Raw genomic sequence first — 18,304 nt, 5'->3', positions numbered from 1 at the left:
TAGTTGTTTTAACTTTTCTGGAAGCATATTTTTAAAAATTCACAAAAAACAATTCTAATATTATTTTTAAATATTTTTTTTGGCCCAAAGCATCCAAACTGTGACTATTTCAACATATAGCTGAGGTATACCGATTGCAGAGTACCTTTCACTTCTCCACCATCCTGCTCCTTAAAATCCAGTGTGCATTTTTTTTTTTGCCTGCAGCGCATCTTGGTTTAAGTAACCACATTTCCAGTGCTCAGGGCTCACAGTGGCTGGCAGATAACTTTAGACACCGTGGGCCTGAGAGGAAAAGTAAGAAGGTGGAAAAGGGGGTGGGGGTGGGGAACTAGAGCCAGAAACAGAAAAGGAGAAACCAGCATTATTAACAGACTCTGATGTTTTTATACATGAAAAACTATGGAGGAACTCTGTTCAAGTCACTATGGAGTGACTGCTGTATGCCCAGAGCTGGGCCAAGGCTGGAGGCAAAAAATCCTAAGACACTTCCTGATGCTGAGCAGCCTCATTCAACGTGGCCGAGGGACAGCACTGGCCAAGGTCCGCCATCACCCCTTCTATGGGACGGCTGCAGCTGCTGTCAGAGCTCAGAAGCTTCTTGTTTGTATGTGGCTGCTGTGTCTTAATCATTTTGAGCTTCATTTGAGAGTCTTTTGAAACACATTTGCTTCGTCTGGAGAAAGAAAACGTGGCCGAGGAGAAGTTCCTAAGGCTCCCAGGGAGCCACTGCGCTGTGGCCCAGTAATCCCCCAGGGCTTTCCCTTGGCCTCCTTGCAAAGGTCAGGCCAGGCACACATGAGGTCTCTGCTGCCTGCAGCCACGATGCTGCTCAGGGTTAACACTATTTGGGGAGTGTGGTTCTTTATATCAGTGCGAATTTCCTCATCTTTTTGCACAAATTGAGTGAAATCCTTAGTGCATTTTTCTTTCCCGGAGATGGATGGGAGCGAAAGAGAACGGGAGAGGCCTCCAGCTGTTTGAGGCTCCGTCCTCAACGACAATCAAAATCCCCCATCTTTTCTTGTTCGTAGCACTTTCTGATTGAGACGAGATTCAAGCATTTATCTGCACCTGCAATTTTGACAAGAAAGGAAAATTTAAAAGACAAGTGAAAGAATTCTCTGGGGTGGGGGGGGGGGGGAGGCTGCTCGTCCTCTGCAGCCAGCGCGCCCGAGACTCTCTTTCTGCATCCTTCCGTCAATTAAACTGCAGTCACATACTGGAGAGTGTAACTTTAGTCTGTGAGAGGAGAAATGCAAAAGTGTGTGTGTGTGTGTGTGTGTGTGTGGCGACGGGTAGCTAGAACGGCCCTCTGGAGTGAATATTACTTGGAGAGCGGCTGATGATCCATTTGGCATTGAAATGGAGAGGATTTTGAGTCAAAGAGGCCACTTTAAATTATAGATTTGAGTTTAGTTGAAGGTCAAACTTGTCTTGCATGAATAAAATCTGCAGAGGTTTTGGAATGTACTACAGAAGCCGGCTATCTCAAGCGCATAAGCATTTCCTTCAGGGGATAAAAGCAGTTTGATATCATTGCCCTCTGCATAATTATTGATCATATTAGCATAGGCGAGTCTGAGAAGGAGGAAGAGGCGAACCAATCTCATGAGCACCTTGACTCTCCAGGCCACAAGAAGGTTTGACAGGAGATGGAGGGAGAGCGGAATGCACATTAACCAGTGACCAGTAGGTCCATTTTGGCTTAACAAATGGCAAAAGTGGCCACTGGGAGAGGAAGTGTGTCTAGGCAGTCCCAGGGGATGGAAATCCCTCGCCCTGTCCAGGAGCTGTGGGATCAAGGTGTGGATTTGGTTATCTGGATGCCTGCACAACCAGGCTCCAGGCTTCCCGGCAGCCGGGAAGAAGGGGGGGGGGGGACGCCGTAAGTTATGAGCTGCCATTTAGAAACATGCACAACCCTCAAAGATCACAGGAACATCCCTAAGGAAGATCCTAAATATTAATGTCATTTGACCCACGATTGTCAGGCTCTTCCTAAAAGCTACTGGTTGACATTATAGATTAATGGCTAGAATTTGGGAAAGTGTAAATGCACGTCAGAGTTTTTTTTTTTTTTTTAACCTGTTAAAGGAATTAATTTCTTGTCCAAAGCCCTCCCCCCCACTGTTAATCTCACGTCTATATTCCCTGCCCCACCCCAAGGCTTGCTGGGTTAATTGGATTACAGAGATAATCCCTATCCTGTACACCACAGTCTCTACAGGTTTGGAGTGTGCATCCTGCTGCATTCTGTAGGATTATCTCTCAAAGACAACAGTTAGAAGCACTGGTTGGTACAAATAGACTGCCATTGGTGCCATAATCCTTCCCAGTGAAGGTGGGCCAGGGACTCTTAGTGTGTGGGGGGGACCTTTGGGGGGGTCTCAGTAACGAAAGGATGATCGCTCAGTAGCAGTTTGAATGCCAGTAATCACTGGGATTTTTCTGAGACTCAGTTTCCCGTGTTAGTTCCCCAAATGCGGTCCGAGGAAACCTGGCTCCTCACACCAATACTTTAGTGAAGATGTGGAGATCTGGGACATCTGGGAAAGTCTGTGTATCGCCATCTCTTCCTAGAACATTGTGACTCCTGTTGGCGTGACTGCGGCTTAAAAGAGTTCTGCTGTATGTAATCTGTGTGTGTATGTGTGTGTGTGTGCGTGTGTGTGCGTGCACATGTGTGTGCGTGTGTGTGCATGTATATGCACGTGGGTATGAATGCATGTGTGTATTACAAGCTTATAACATTTTATTTTATTTTATTTTATTGGAACTTTTCAATTTGTGTTTTTAGTTAGCATACAAAGCAATGGGTCTCGTGACATTTAAGACAACCTTGTTTGTTTGTGTGTGTGTGTGTGTGTGTGTGTGTGTGTGTGTGTGTGGGGTCCTCTACTCTCCCTCACCTCCTTCTGGTCCCTTCCATGCACCAGTTTCATACCATATGTATCAAGTTCCCTCTTCTTCCTCCTCGTTCTCTGTAAAGACCTCTTTTTCACCTCTGATGGTCCGTATTCTAGTTTCTTGACTCCCATACCCCCCACCTGTTTTTATTTGTGTATCTGCATCTATCTCTATTTCTATATAAATTAAAATCTAGAATCTACATATGAGAAAGATAGTAGTATTTGTCTGAGCCTAGCTTGTTTGACTCACTATAGTAATTTTCAATTCCATTTATTTTCCTGTAAATGTCATGATTTCACTCTTCTTTACAGCTGAGTAAGATGCATGGTGTTTTCTTTATCTACTCATCTGTTGGACATATAGGCTGGTTCACTTCTTTGCTGTTTCAATAATGCAGCTAAGAGACATAGAAATACACATGTCTCTGCGATGGCTTCCTCTCTCATTGCTGGTGGGAGTGCAAACTAGTGCAGCCACTATGGAAATCAGTATGGAGATTTCTCAAAAAAACTAAAAATAGATCTGCTGTTTGACCTAGCTGCACCACTCCTGGGTACATGACATTTCTAAATTCAGAAGTTTTTTTTTTTTACTTATTTTTTAAAAAAAACTCCATTCTTTCTTATTTCATTCTATTATTATCTTTATTTATTCATATACTTTGATACAGTCTCTTGTTATCCAGGCTGGCCTCAAACCTGCCTTGTAATAGAGGATGCCCTTGAGCTCCTCATCCTTTTGCCTTGAGCTCCTGAGTGCTGGAGATCCTGGGACACGTCACCACACTCAGTTGGTTAGTGCTGAACCGGAGCCCTGTGCATGCTAGGCGAGCATTCTACCAACCGAGCTACATCCCTAGGCCCTTACACACTTTGGCTCTGTAACCTTCCTTTCTCTCCAAAACAAACATTAACTTCTGGTTGGCAAACGTTGAGCTAGATGGAGTGCCCTCACACTGTCTTATTCTTTGGGTTCTTAAAGCTTAGTGAAGATTTAGCTGGGTGGCGCACACCTTTAATCCTAGCACTCAAGAGGCAGAGGCAGGTGGATCTCAGTGAGTTGGAGGCCAGGCTGGAGCCATTACGAGCTCCACGGCAGCAATGACTGTACAGGGAGACTCTGTCTCAAAAGCCAAAAATAACAAGCTGGAAAGCTGAGTGGTGACTCCAAGGGACTTTTCCTCGAGTTATTCTATTGTTATTTGTCATGTTTCGTACAAAAGATTTAAAGTATTTATGTATGAATTAACAAAAAATAACAATAATAAACATACATTAATGTAAATAATTGACTTTTCCAAAATTAAGTGTATTTTCAAAAATTTAACAAAAATGAGAAGAATCGCTGTTTTGAATTTTGCAGAAATCTTTACTGTCATCTGTGTTCTGTGGCCTGTGTGTGTGCTCTCATGTCTGTATCTGTGTTCTGTGGCCTGTGTGTGCGTTCTCGTGTCCGCATCTGTGCTCTGTGGCCTGTGTGTGTGTTCTCGTGTCTGCATCTGTGTTCTGTGGACTGTGTGTGCACTCTCATGTCTGTATCTGTGTTCTGTGGCCTGTGAATGCCTTCTCATGTCTGCATCTGTGTTCTGTAGCCTGTATGTGCACTCTCATGTCTGCATTTGTGTTCTGTGGCCTGTGTGTGCTTTCTTGTGTCTGCATCTGTGTTCTGTGGCCTGTGTGTGCACTCTCGTGTCTGCATCTGTGTTCTGTGGCCTGTGTGTGCGCTCTTGTGTCTGCATCTGTGTTCTGTGGCCTGTGAATGCCTTCTCGTGTCTGTATCTGTGTTCTGTGGCCTGTGTGTGCGTTCTCATGTCTGCATCTGTGTTCTGTGGCCTGTGTGTGCGCTCTCGTGTCTGCATCTGTGTTCTGTGGCCTGTGAATGCCTTCTCGTGTCTGTATCTGTGTTCTGTGGCCTGTGTGTGCGTTCTCATGTCTGCATCTGTGTTCTGTGGCCTGTGTGTGCGCTCTTGTGTCTGCATCTGTGTTCTGTGGCCTGTGTGTGCGTTCTTGTGTCTGCATCTGTGTTCTGTAGCCTGTGTGTGCACTCTCATGTCTGCATCTGTGTTCTGTGGCCTGTGTGTGCGCTCTCGTGTCTGCATCTGTGTTCTGTGGCCTGTGTGTGCGCTCTCATGTCTGCATCTGTGTTCTGTGGCCTGTGTGTGCGCTCTCATGTCTGCATCTGTGTTCTGTGGCCTGTGTGTGCGCTCTCGTGTCTGCATCTGTGTTCTGTGGCCTGTGTGTGCGCTCTCGTGTCTGCATCTGTGTTCTGTGGCCTGCGTGTGCACTCTCATGTCTGCATCTGTGTTCTGTAGCCTGTGTGTGCGTTCTCATGTCTGCATCTGTGTTCTGTGGCCTGTGTGTGCGCTCTCGTGTCTGCATCTGTGTTCTGTGGCCTGTGTGTGCGCTCTTGTGTCTGCATCTGTGTTCTGTGGCCTGTGTGTGCACTCTCGTGTCTGCATCTGTGTTCTGTGGCCTGTGTGTGCGCTCTCATGTCTGCATCTGTGTTCTGTGGCCTGTGTGTGCATTCTTGTGTCCGCATCTGTGTTCTGTAGCCTGTGTGTGCACTCTCACGTCTGCATCTGTGTTCTGTGGCCTGTGTGTGCGCTCTCGTGTCTGCATCTGTGTTCTGTGGCCAGTCTTCGCATTCTCGTGTCTGCAGCTGTGTTCTGTGGCCAGTCTTCGCATTCTCATGTCTGCATCTGTGTTCTGTGGCCAGTCTTCGCATTCTCGTGTCTGCAGCTGTGTTCTGTGGCCTGTGTGTGCGCTCTCGTGTCTGCAGCTGTGTTCTGTGGCCTGTGTGTGCGCTCTCGTGTCTGCAGCTGTGTTCTGTGGCCAGTCTTCGCATTCTCGTGTCTGCAGCTGTGTTGTGTGGCCTGTGTTCACTCTCGTGTCTGCATCTGTGGTCATACTGTGATAATATCCTGTTGTTTTGCTGAAGCGGCTGAGCAAACTCCAATAGAGAAATGAAAACGAAAAAGGAGAAATTTCCATATACTGCGGATATTCTTTGATGCTATAGCAAAGTTCAACAAGGTATAGGAATAGGAGATGACAGCAGCAATCTTTCCAGAGCCCAGTTCGCTAAAATCTTACACTTTGGATAAAATCGTTCCAGTCCTGCTCATGTCACATAGTCATCCTTTGGAAAATGTAGGCCGTCTGAGCTGTGCTGATCTTCCAATTGCTGAGGCATGGCTTCTCCTGCATGGCAACACTGTCACATCTGTGAAAGAACGGTACCGCCGCTCGCACCTGGGAGGTCCTGAGAAGGCTCTGGGACGCCAGGAAGCTCACGGTAGCAGTTAGCAAGCTTCAACACTTCCAAACTTTTATTGGAAATCTTGAATTTTATCACTGGCAACAAGTTGATTATTTTCCTTGATATAATGGACTCAGGAAATGGCTGGTCTCCCATCTGAGGCCGAAGAGCAACTCTGTCCCTTCTTTCTGAGAGAAATAACGAGTGTTTGCTTGGGGTTCTCTCTCCTTTGAGAGTGCAGCGGGTGTGCTGGGGCACACCACCCATTTTGTCTCGCCAAGACTTTGGACTTTATAAAAGTCCCTACAGTTTTACTGCTTCATCAAGGAGGTTCTTATGGGATACCAGTTTTTAAAAAAATAAATCAATTGATTAATTGATTCATTTGCGCTGCTGGAGACAGGGTGCAGCACCTCATCCATACTGCATGAGCGCCTCCAGGACTCTGACTTTTGTTCTTTTTAGCTGCTCTTGTGTAGCAGTAAGGAACACAATGTCCATTTGTACAGGAATAAAGAGGCAAATTAGCTTGTAATAGGGACCTGAAGGGACATAAGTAAACAGCCAATAAACACAGGAAAAGTTGCTCAATACCAGGGAAATAAAAGACAAAGGTGGGAGACTTGGTGCTCAGTCAGCTACTGTGGTGTCAGTCCAGCAGGAACTAGACTCCCATAGGTGGTAAGGCCTGGGCATGCCTGTATGGACTACCCAGAGTGGGTAACTTGGGAAAGGAAAAATAAAAAGGTGAGCACCAAACTTCCATCTCTCTGCTTCCTGACAGCAGATAAGATGTGACCTGCCACCTCTAGCTCCTGCCAGCACACTCACCATACCCCCCATGACAGACAAAATAAAACCTTTCTCCTGTAAGTTGCTTTCATCAGGGTATTTTTATCACAGTGACAGGAAAGCCAGCTAAGATCGTCACGTAGTCAGAGAGTGGGTTGATGAACAAGCACTGACGAGGACATGGAAGACTTGGAAGCCACATACACAGCAGGTGGACTTAGAAAGGGACAGCAGTTGAACACCAGGCTTCCATTTGATCTAGCCGTTCTCCTCCTAGGCATAAATTCAAGAAGAACGAAAATGCGTGTCCACCCAAAAACGTATGCACAAATAGTCATAGCAGCACTAGTCACAGCATCTAAAACTCCCAAAGAAGCAACCTAACATGTCCACCAACTGATAAATGGATAAACAAAACATTGTCTTCCTATGCAGTGAAGAATCATCCCAGTCACAGAAGGGGTGTGGTCCTGATCATGCCACGGTGTAGATGAGCCTTACAAACACGTTAGGAGAAAGGGGCTGATCACAGACCACACTCTGTCTGACTTCTAGTAGGCAGGTAGACAGAGACGGAAGGTTGCCTAGGCCTTGGAGACGGGTGCAGGAGGTGCTAGCTAAAGGTTTTCTTCAGAGGTGATGAAAACATTCTAAAATCCTCTGTGGTGATTGTTGAATAACTCTGCAGACAGATTGAGAAGGCCTTGGCTGTGCACGGTGACTGGGCAAACCATGTGGTACATGGGTTAGGTCTTGATGAAAAGCATAAAAGAAGGAGTGACAATTTGGCCGTTTATGTCTATAAAAAAAAGGTAACGGGACAGGAAAGACATAAGAAAAAGAAAATGGTGGGGCGATGCATTTTCTTTTCTAAACCTTCCACATCCCTGAGCTCTGCCTCACTCTCCTCACCAAGGGACTCGTTAACTCATCGTGACGTGGGGCAAGGCGTTGCTTAGTTGATAAGTGTACAAAAACCAATCTGGTACCCGGGTTTGTATTCCAGGCTCTCCTGAGCTTGAGTACCACCAAAAGTATGATTTTCGAGCTGTTGAGTCAAGTCCATTTTCAAGTATGTCCAAGTTGAGGGTCCCATGCTGGACAGCGATATATCCATCAAGGCCACTCCCAGTCGTGAGGCCTCTTGGAGGCTTAGCCACCCACTTTCTCTGGACAACACCATGACCTTCCACTCACACATCTTTGTAACTATGACCAGTGTGGCATCTGGAACATGTGTAGATATCGATCTTCAGTGACTTGGACCAGAATCTGCCACTTCTGCGGGCAAGCACTGCTTTTTCAAGCAACGCCCTAATTGCTATCGACGGATCTGACATTCTCCGTGTGGGCCTGTGCTCATTTATTTGGCTGCTTAACTCAGAAAGGCAAAAAATGCACTCAGAAATAGAAGTGTTTGACCCTGCTGGGGAGACTCGGTGGCCTAAAACTTGTTACTAGGGAAACTGTGTGTGAGGCTCTCCTGCTCTTTAACCCTCTTTCCCAGCTGCCACAGGAAGGCTGGTTCTCCATGGAGGGTAGGGGGTGGGGAACAGGGGTGGGGCGGGGAGGGGAGTGGACAGTGGAAAGTGGGTGGCAGATGACAGGTGTGAGCAGGGAAGACAAAAGGCAAGACAAAAAGCCTCGATGTCTCCTTGGAAGTTTGGAAGTTGTCATTTCTACAACAAATAAAAGTTCCACAAGGGCAGCACAAGAGAGCAAGCAAGACAAACGAAGTACAGTCCTTGGGAGGCCATACCCTGAAACATGGGTAAAGTGGGTGTACGCAGCAACTTGCTGAGGAGGAGGCCCGGCTTAGTTAAGCACAGTCATCGGTGCCAAGTGTTTCGGGTCCTGGTGCTTCCAGAGACTGGGAAGGCCTGGGCCTGGAGAGGGTGGGAGGTCGAAGATGACGATTCAGTGGGTAAGTTCCAATACTAAAGATAAGCTCCCGGGGCAAGTGGGAGCAGAAGGTATGGAGTAGGGCGTGCATACTGGTTTGCATATGCAAATTGACTGTACTTTTTTGCTCCTTCAACACCCATCTCAGGATCTCCTCCAAGGGCCCCATGTTTTAGACACCCCCAGGCGCCCACTCACCCAACGTGGTTATCAGCTTTCCCACAGTGCACCGTGGAGAGAAGACGAAGATTGATTGCCCTTGAAGGAACAAATGAACTGCAGTAGTGACCTTAGGCCTGACAGAGGCTAAGAACAAAGAGTTAAAAGGAAGAGGAATTGGCCAGAAATTTGGGGATAGAAGGTAAGGGGGGGAGGAACCCCAGATCAAGGAGGCCAGTCAGAGGCTTAAGGACAAGGGGGCCCCCACCGGTCACCAGGACACACTGCCAACTGTGGCTGCTAGCGGGTGGACCCAATTCTATTTCTGACTCGCCAGATGCTGTTGTTGTTTATGCTTCGAGACACTGTGCGGTGCAGGGGAGAGGGAGGTGGGACAGAACAGGGGAAGGCTTGACAGGAACAAACAAAACTAGGTGGCAAGATGAAAACATGCAGATAAGAATAGAGTCGGATACTAAGGAAAACAAGGTATTTCTTAAAAAAAAAAAAAAAAAAAAAAAAAAAGAGGAAGAGAAACTAAAGTCAAAAGAGGAATTTTTACAAAGATAAATTTTGACACCGTGATGTGCTCTCTGGCCAGGTCAGTATGAGCATGTGTTCTGGAGCCCAGGGCTTGGTACCAGTCCAGTGAGGCAACCTTGGGTGGCAGTGCTCAGGGGAAGGGAGTGGATGAGACAGTGGGGCAATGGGGCTTAGCTGACAGATGTGGACATGGAGATGCCTTATAAGCCTTTTGAGTCCCTTGAGCCTAGTGGGGTTCCTGAAGTTTGTAAGACTACTGACCTGAGCCAAAACACCAGGATTTTACTCAGTTTAAATGGCTAACAAGTAAGAATTATGGAATATTTTCCTCCTATTAAATAGCATTTTTTTTTAATTTTTAAAAAGATGTACTAAAATATAAAAACATCAGAATAAAAAATTATTAATTCTATAGCAATCATACAATTTATAATAAAAAAAACTTATTTTTGAGATGGGGCCTTGCTCTGCAGCCTACACTGGTCTTCAACCCAGTACTCCCCTGCTTCAGCTCCCTGGGTGCTGAGGAGTAAGGATGTGGGTGACCACACCTGCTCAAGGATGCACTTGAGAGTGAGCCAGAGTGGCTGGCAAGGCAGGGAGTGTGGTAATGCTCCTACTAAGTTCTGTGCCCCAGAGGCACCATACAGAATGTTGTGGCACACAGTATTTTAGTGTATTTTTCTCACACATACTCTGTAAATGCCACTTTCTAACCTCTTAACAATACATCATGAAATCACTTCATGTCAATAAACGTAGATGTTTACCATTATGTTTAAGGCCCACACACTATTTATTTGAATATACTTGTTTTAAGCAATCCTGTATCCACAATAGTTATATTGTTTCTAAGTTTTGAGAATGATAACGTTTTTTACGAGGAAATTTCCAGTTAAATGTTACGGCTTCATGAGTTGGAGTTTTTAAGGAGAACATTCAGATGGCCAATTATTTTTCTCTAAGGCACTTTGGCCTCTTTGGTGGCTGACTCCAGAGACTTAAATCTGACTTTGTGAAGCTCACCTAGCTATCCTCCTTATGGGCACACATAGAGAAAAGTTACCGCGGCCTTATCAACTGCACACTATTTAAAATAGAGCTGCAACAGAGAGCACTGGCAAGTCTACATGCGAAGCCGACACACAACCCTGTTAAGAGGTAAGGGAAGGAAATGTAAATGCTGCTGTTTAATTTAGTGCCATACTCTTTTTTTGAGAGTCACTATGTAGCCCAGGTTTGCCTCAAAACTCATAATCCTCCTGCCTCAGATTCCTAAATACTGGGATTATAGTCATCATATGTTGCCATGCCTGGCTAGGCACCCTGATTTTTGGCCCTTCATTACTCTGTTGGTGCTTGAGTGGTACATTCATTCATTCATTCATTCATTCATTCATTCATTCATTCATTTTAAAACCGTATTTATGCACATCCCACTGGCTCATCAAGAACTTTATACTCTGGTGGGTCATTCACTCAAATACTCAACTCTAATGGAATACGCCAGGATCTCCCCTCAGAGTCTATCCTACAGGGCGATGGACCAGCTTCCTGGCGCCCTCCCAGGGTGTAGCGGCGATCTTCGCGATCCTCTCATCGGGGACCCCCTCGGGGCACTGTATGAAGGAGGAGGTGTAGATACGGACAAGAAGAACCCAACAAACCGGGATGAGGGGTGCAAAGGCTGCGCTGTCTAGCAGAGAGCCTAGCATGTGGCAGAGGTGAGAGAGGCGGAGGGTCCCCTCGCGATGGCTTCCCACTTGTTTCAAAGCGTAAGGAGCATATTGGTCAAATAATGTGTGAAAACAAATTTGGTGTGGGGGGGGGGGAAGGAAAGTCTAAAGATGACCAAGCTAAGTGGAAACAGGCCTGCTTTACTGTGAAGCCCTTGGCTGGCAGGGGGTGGGGGGTGGCGATGAAGCCTCGTGGTGGAAGCTTAGTCTCCCCCCAAGTTGTGTGTTGCTAATATTTGGAGGTACGGCCTTTAGGAGGTAAATCGGATCAGAAAAAGCCACCACCGTGATGACATCAGTTGTCACATAAGAAGAAAAATACCCAAACAGGCATGCTCGCTCTGCCTTGCTGTGTACACGTGCTGCCCCCACCCCCACATCATGATGCAGTAGGAAAGCCCCTACCAGATGTGAAACTGATGCTAACATCTGCTTTTGGACTTGCCAGTTTCCAAAACTGTAGGGGACAAATGCCTTTCGTCCAGAACTTACCCAGGGAATTTGTCAGCTGGCTGTCAGTTTGTGATGAGTTTCCCTGAACTTTATGGCTTAAAACAACGCTCTCACGCCCAACTCCTGTGAGTTGGATGTCTGGCTGTATCACGATGTACTTTCTGCTCAGGGTCTCAAATAATTGGGATCTAGATGTGAACAAGGCCGTGTTTACATCTGAAATCTGGGTCCTTGTGTTTGTAAGAATGAGTCCTTTATTCCTGATGATATGCAGAGGTCTCTTTCAGTGCCTAAGGCTCTACGTCGTCTTCCAGAGACGCTCACATTCAGATTCGTCGCTCTGTACCAGGCCAGACAGTATCTGTTCCTGCCTCTTATCCCCTTTAAGAGCGTTTTGTGATTAGGCCAGGCCCACTTGAGACAGTCTCCCTTTTGACGAACTCAAACCCAACCGATTAGTGACCTAATTACATCCGCAAAATCCCTCGTGCCCTGTACTATAACATAAGCATAGGAGTGAGGCTCGACTTCCATATTCACAGGTCTTGCCTGCCTGCACCAAGGAGAAGCAAGGTGTACAAGACAGGTTTACTGCCCTTAGTAGCTCTGGATGTCTTAGAGATAAACAAAACCATGCTTTTATTGTGGCCTTAAAGTCACTTGGGTTCATAAACAGGAATTCACGCTTGGGAGAATGTTCTGGCCCTAAGAGCTGCAAACCTTTGATTAGCAGGGGGAAAATCTCTAGGGTGAGCACGGGCCATCTCCTTGGTTAAAGTCCCACTTGGGAGAGCAATGTGGGCAGGGTGTGTGGGGGGGTGGCAGCTCTGCAGAGATACAGTGAGCATGGCAATGCTGCCCTTTCTGCTGGGGTCCTGGGGTCCTGGTGATTACATTTGCTTGTTCTCTTGCTAGCTCTTCAGAGACGTGCTCCTAGCTGAGGAAGCCCACGGTGAGGTACTTTGTGCCTGTGTGTGTGTGTGTGTGTGTGTGTGTGTGTGTGTGTGTGTGTGTGATACGTATGGCAGCGGATGGGATGGTGGAAGGTGGCTATGTGGGCAAAAGGCCAGCCTAACCATCAGTACCCCAGATAGGGGCATCTATGTTCGATCTTCACATATTAGCCTCACACCAGAGCATAGTCTCTAAGAGCCTGCTCTCTCTTTCTACCATGTGAGGCCCAGAAATAAAACTCAGGTGGTCAGACCTTGGGGTAAGTGTCTTGGCAACTTGTATTTCTGTTTGTGTGTTTGTGTCTGTGTGTGTGTGCATATTTACGTGAATATAGGCATAGGCGTACACACACATATGTGCCTATGCCTATATATGTGTGTGTGTCTGTATGTGCGCATGTGTGCCCACATTCACTTTTAAGAGGCACACATTTAAGATGTATTTTAACAGGCACCTCCTAAGGGAAGCTCTATCTCAGACATGTCCTGCCTGTCACCTCCCACTCACCAGAGGGGCTCGTGGCTGGTCAGTGAGGCTCCTCACTGTCACAGAAGTCTCACTAGATGTTCTATGTGAGGTTAGGCTTTTAGCTTACAAACTTCCTTCATTGTAAACATCAACATCTCTTCAGAGGGAAGAAAGAGAAGCCGGCGGGGGGGGGGGGGGGCGCGTACCAGGCCTTTGCAATCGCCAGAGTCTCCTAGAGGTGGACGGGTAGAGAGGAGAGCAGGAATCCTCATTATTGTGGGACATATGAAATTAAGTCTAGATGGAAGAGCTCTGGCTTGTGCAGCTCCTTCCTCAGAGGTCTACTTCAGAAAATAGCCAGAGTGGGTTAAGATTGTTTGCAAAGGGGAGAGACAGACTTCCCACAACACTGAAAAGGTCTTGGTGGGACCAACACAACGGAAAAACTTGAGGACACCAGACTCTGCAGGAAGTTAAGTAAGCTGGTACCTGAGAGCCTCTGTAACTATGGAAGAAGAGCCTGCCGGCTGCGCGGTGAGCCTAGCTCCGAGCTCAGTATCCTTAGAGACACAGCTGGCCAAGGTCGCGCTCTCCAGAGATGCACGCTGAGGGGCTAGCTCCGTTTCTGCACTGAGGTCTGTGCTGAAAATTTAGAGGGAAGTAAAGTTTGGCCTCGTCTTCCTTCTGAGGACTGCCTCTCTGCCAGGAGCTGTTTCAAGTGATTTTTTTTTTTTTGTAGGTACAGTTACTGCTTTTTGGCTGACACATGGAGAAGTGAAGGTATCGAAAGGTCGGTCCCAGGCATTACGAGGGGCAGAGCCGGAGTTTGGATGGGACGGGTAGACAGGACTAGGGTCACCATCCTCACATTGAGGAGCCTGGCTACTCCTCTCCCGTGCCATGCCGGCCTGTCTCAATCAGAACACTTGGCACTCTCTTCCAAGGCGTGTAATATCCACAAAGTAGGTAAAAACAAAAGCTGGAAAGGGGAGCAGTGGCTGCTGGGAGCTGCTGATGGGCCCTGGGAGGGGCCTTCTCTGCACACTGCCTTCAGGATTACTGATGGTAGCATTACAGAAATGCCACTTTCCACTTCAGGGCAATTGGTACTTGAAGTACCAGATGGCTGTCCTCTGGGTTCACTGCAGCTAGCATAAATATAAAACCCACTATTTCAGAGGAGGGTCTGACGACGCCCAGGTGTGTGGTTCCAGGGCCATTTTACCTCAAGTAAATCAGTAGGTCCATATTAGGAGACACGCGTTAATTTATTGCAGCAAGATTTTATGTCTTCGTCAGTCGTTAGCAAAATTTCGTACCAGGAAATCTTTCCTCTTTAATCTTAGCGGGATTGGCAATACATACAACTCGGCGATTAAGACAAGAGCATTGCGCAGAGAGGGAGGCCGTTAATCTAAAGGGTTTCTGTGGTGTGAGATGCAAATGTTAGTGACAGGTATGTCAGGGTCCCCCGAAGCCTTCTTAATGTGTCATAAAGGGACCCGAGGAAAGGTTTGGTTATTTTGTTAGCACAGGTAAGAAGTCATTTCGAAGCTCTGCTCTCTTTGCAGCTTCGGTTCCTCAACCGTTTGCTCAGATAAACTTTGCAGCCCCGGGAGGGGCAGCTCATCAGCGGTCTCTTTCCCTTTGTGTTCTCAGCAAGCACAGACCTGCCTGGAGTCTACGTGGGCTGACAGTGGGATGAAAGCAAAAGAGCCGTCCCTCTTGAGAGCTGCTCTTTGGGTCCCTGTGACCGGCTTTTCCATCGTGTACCCTCCGTCCCAACGGGACCCACTGGCAGGTGCTTCTGTGCCAGTCTGTGGGGCTGACATGGTTAATGTGGAAAGGGGGGGCAAATCTGGTAACATCAGTCAGCCTCACAAAGGGCTTTGAGAGGCTGTTGTTTAAATACAGCGGCACTCTAGCGGTCGCGGTCACGTGACCTCGGCAAATGCCTTAGTTTCTGTCTTGCCGCTATGACAAAACATCCAACAGAAGCAGCTTGAGGGAAGAAGGGATTGTTTTGGTTCAGAGTTGGAGGGCAAAGACCACCAGAGAGAAAAACATGGTGGCAGCAGTGTGAAGCAGCTAGGCACCGTGCATCTGCAGTCAGGTAGCAGAGAGGGGTGCGTGTGCGTGCGTGTGTGTGCGTGCATGCGTGTGGTGTGTGCTGGCGCTCCGCTTGTTTTCTCCATTTAACTCAGTCTAGTACCCCAGCCATGGAATAGTGTTGCTCACACTTAGGAGGGCTCTGTCCATCTTGACTAACCCAAGGTAAAAAAACTTCTCAGACAATGTCCAGACATCTGTCTTCTGGGGGGCTCCATATCCTGTCCGGTTCACAGTCAGTATAAGCCACCACAGCAAACCCTTCCTACTGCCTCAGTTTCCCCAGTCAAGACTAATGATTATTAAAATACTTCCAGTCTGAAACACTATCACCATAGAAGCTCTGCCTCTTTAGGGTCTCCCACTGACAAAGCTCCTAAGCTGTTACTTAGTGTATTTTACCTCCCCTTGCCCCCCATTTTCTTTTTATTTATTACTCTCTCATACAATGCACACTGACTGCAGTTTCCCCTCTCTCCTCCCCCACCCACTCCTCTCAGCACTCCTTGACTCCCTCTTTCTCCACTGTGTCTCCCGTTTCCATTCAGAAAAGAGCAGGCCTCCCAGGGATGCCAGGTGAACAGGTCACAACAAGCTACAGACCCTCATCAAGGTTGGGAGAGGCCACCCAGTCAGAGGCAAAAGATTCAGAGACACCCCACTCCCACTGTCAGGAGTCCCACAGACACAGCACACGCCCACGCAGAGGACCTGGTGCAGATCGCGCAGGCTTCCTGCTTGCCGCTTCCGTCTCTGTGAGCCTTGCTCGGTTGGTTCTGTGGGCTGCATTCTCCTGGTGGCATTTTCTACAACTCAGACAACGAGGCAGAGGATGGAGGTGCACATAGAATAGGCTGGAAATGTCCTAGTTCAAATGCTGGCCCAGAGTCACCTTGGGCCAAATTTTCTTTCTTTGTTTTTAAATCTAAAAACGGGCAGGATGATAATAGTAAGACCCTCATAAAGGTTTTGTGAGAATTAACTAAACCAAAAACCCAGGGGCATAAAACTGTTAACATGACTCTTGGTATACACTAAACACTAAATGTTAGTTGTATTATTAACTTGATTTTTCTCTATAAGTTGGAAAGGTGACAAGTTCACTCTTCTATTACAAGTACATATGGAATGTTACTTTACCTTCCACCATCAACAAAAATATCTTTATTTAGACCTCTCCCTGCTTTCTCCCTTTAGTTCAAGACAGGAGCTTTTCTGGGATCTGCAGCAGGCCCTGCGGGGGCTGCCACAGTCAGCGTCCTTCCTGCAGCTTTGGACCCCAAGCATCCTGCCCGTGTGCTGCGCACTGGCTTGCCTGTTCTCGGAACCTATGATGCTCTTCTGGAGACTTCCATGGCTTCATGGCAGGGAGGGATCGTTGTCTCTTTCTCTCCCCTCACCACGTCTCTCCCTCCTCCTTGGATCCTTTCTGCCTTCTCCTCCCCATGGGGTGCTTTGCTTCCTCCTTCCATCACTCTTTCTCCTGGGGCTCGTCTCCCAGGGTCCCAGCTTGGTGCCATGCAGAGAAGATTCTGTCCCTCTGCACCTTTCAGCAAGACTATCAGCCCCAAAAAGTCTAGGAAAAAAAATTCATTATCTTTAATGGGATTTCTTTACCAGTCCTGGCCAGGAGGGACCAGAGTTCCCAGGAAATCTAAATTAATGAGTGCCCTACCATCGGGTGTGGAGGGAAGGCGGAGAGGCCAAGCAAACTGAGATGTAATTTCTTTTTGGGTTTTACAGGGAAGGTTTAGAGTCTTAACCAGAAAATCTAAAAGAGCATCCAGCTAGGACAAGTGATATAAAGCATCCTTGAGAACCCCAGGACTGTTTGGAATCCATTCTGAGCCAAGCAGCCATATTTGGATGAAGGAGAAGCCTACTCTCTTTTAATTGGCACTGGATTGATCAGGGACCTCTGTATAAAATCAGGAGAGAGTTGTCAGCGTATAGAACACTTTGCTAACAAATTCTTGATCTCATCTGTGCCAGCCACATAACTTGTACTCATTTTGCCTCTTGAACGAAAATGCAACCGGAGGGTGCTTTTGGGGTCTCGGAAGGAGATTCAGAGAGGTTTGTTAGTCTATTAGAAAGCTGGGTGGGGCAGGGAGTGGGTCTTCCCTTCAGCTATAAACTCCAGAGAAGTCTGTTAGAAGCCCTCCACATAAGCTCAGATCTCTCTCCTTCTGTTCAATCGCCCGAATCATTAGGCCAGGGAGCACCACTTTAGACTGAGTACTATAAATAATTAAAGCACAGATGCACGGGTTGCCTGGTGCAGCACCTTCCACCCCAGGGTGGGGGCGGGGGTATGTGTGGTGCAAAAGGGGTCTGACTCGCCAGTAGCTGGGCTTTTAAAGCTGCATCTCTGGTTCCAGCTCAGTCTTGTTAGCTGTACCGTCGCCATCTGAGCCAGCAGGTGCTAATTGCTTGCACCCTGGCCTGCTCTGCAAAGAGCACCCTGGAATCAGAACCCACCTCCTGGTCTGGCTCTTCCTCATGGAGTTATTTTTCAAGATGTCCCTCCAATCCTCACGCAACCAACTGTGGCCAATGCCAAACTGCTAGTGGGGACCCGTGGTGGTTCTGAGGGCTGCCATGCCAATGATCAAACACGCAGCACTTTAGAATGTCACACATATTGTCACGTCCCTGGAGGTCAGCATTGTTGTGTACACGGCCAGGCTCCCTTTGAAGCTCAAGTGGCGGAGACTTCGGGGTGTCCTTTGGCCCCTAAGTGGCTTCTGGCATGCTCTACCTTATGGCCGTGTCACTCTAGCCTCTGCCCTGTGTCTATGTGCTAAACCCTTTTAAAAAATAAGGATGCTAGACATTGGGCTTAGGACAGATTCTAAGCTGGTATGACCTCATTTTGACTTAACTGCATGTATGAAGACCTTTTCTGTTTCCTAACCAAGATCATATTCTGAGGTCTGGGTAATTCTCAGTAGTGCTCAACCAACCATAGCTGGAGAACAGCTATGTTCTTTTTTCTGACATCTTTGAATTGCCAA

This window comes from Acomys russatus, chromosome 22, assembly GCF_903995435.1.
Source record: "Acomys russatus chromosome 22, mAcoRus1.1, whole genome shotgun sequence".
Classification (NCBI taxonomy): Eukaryota; Metazoa; Chordata; class Mammalia; order Rodentia; family Muridae; genus Acomys; species Acomys russatus.
The sequence above is the reverse complement of the archived record's forward strand: the minus strand, read 5'-3'. Positions refer to the sequence as shown.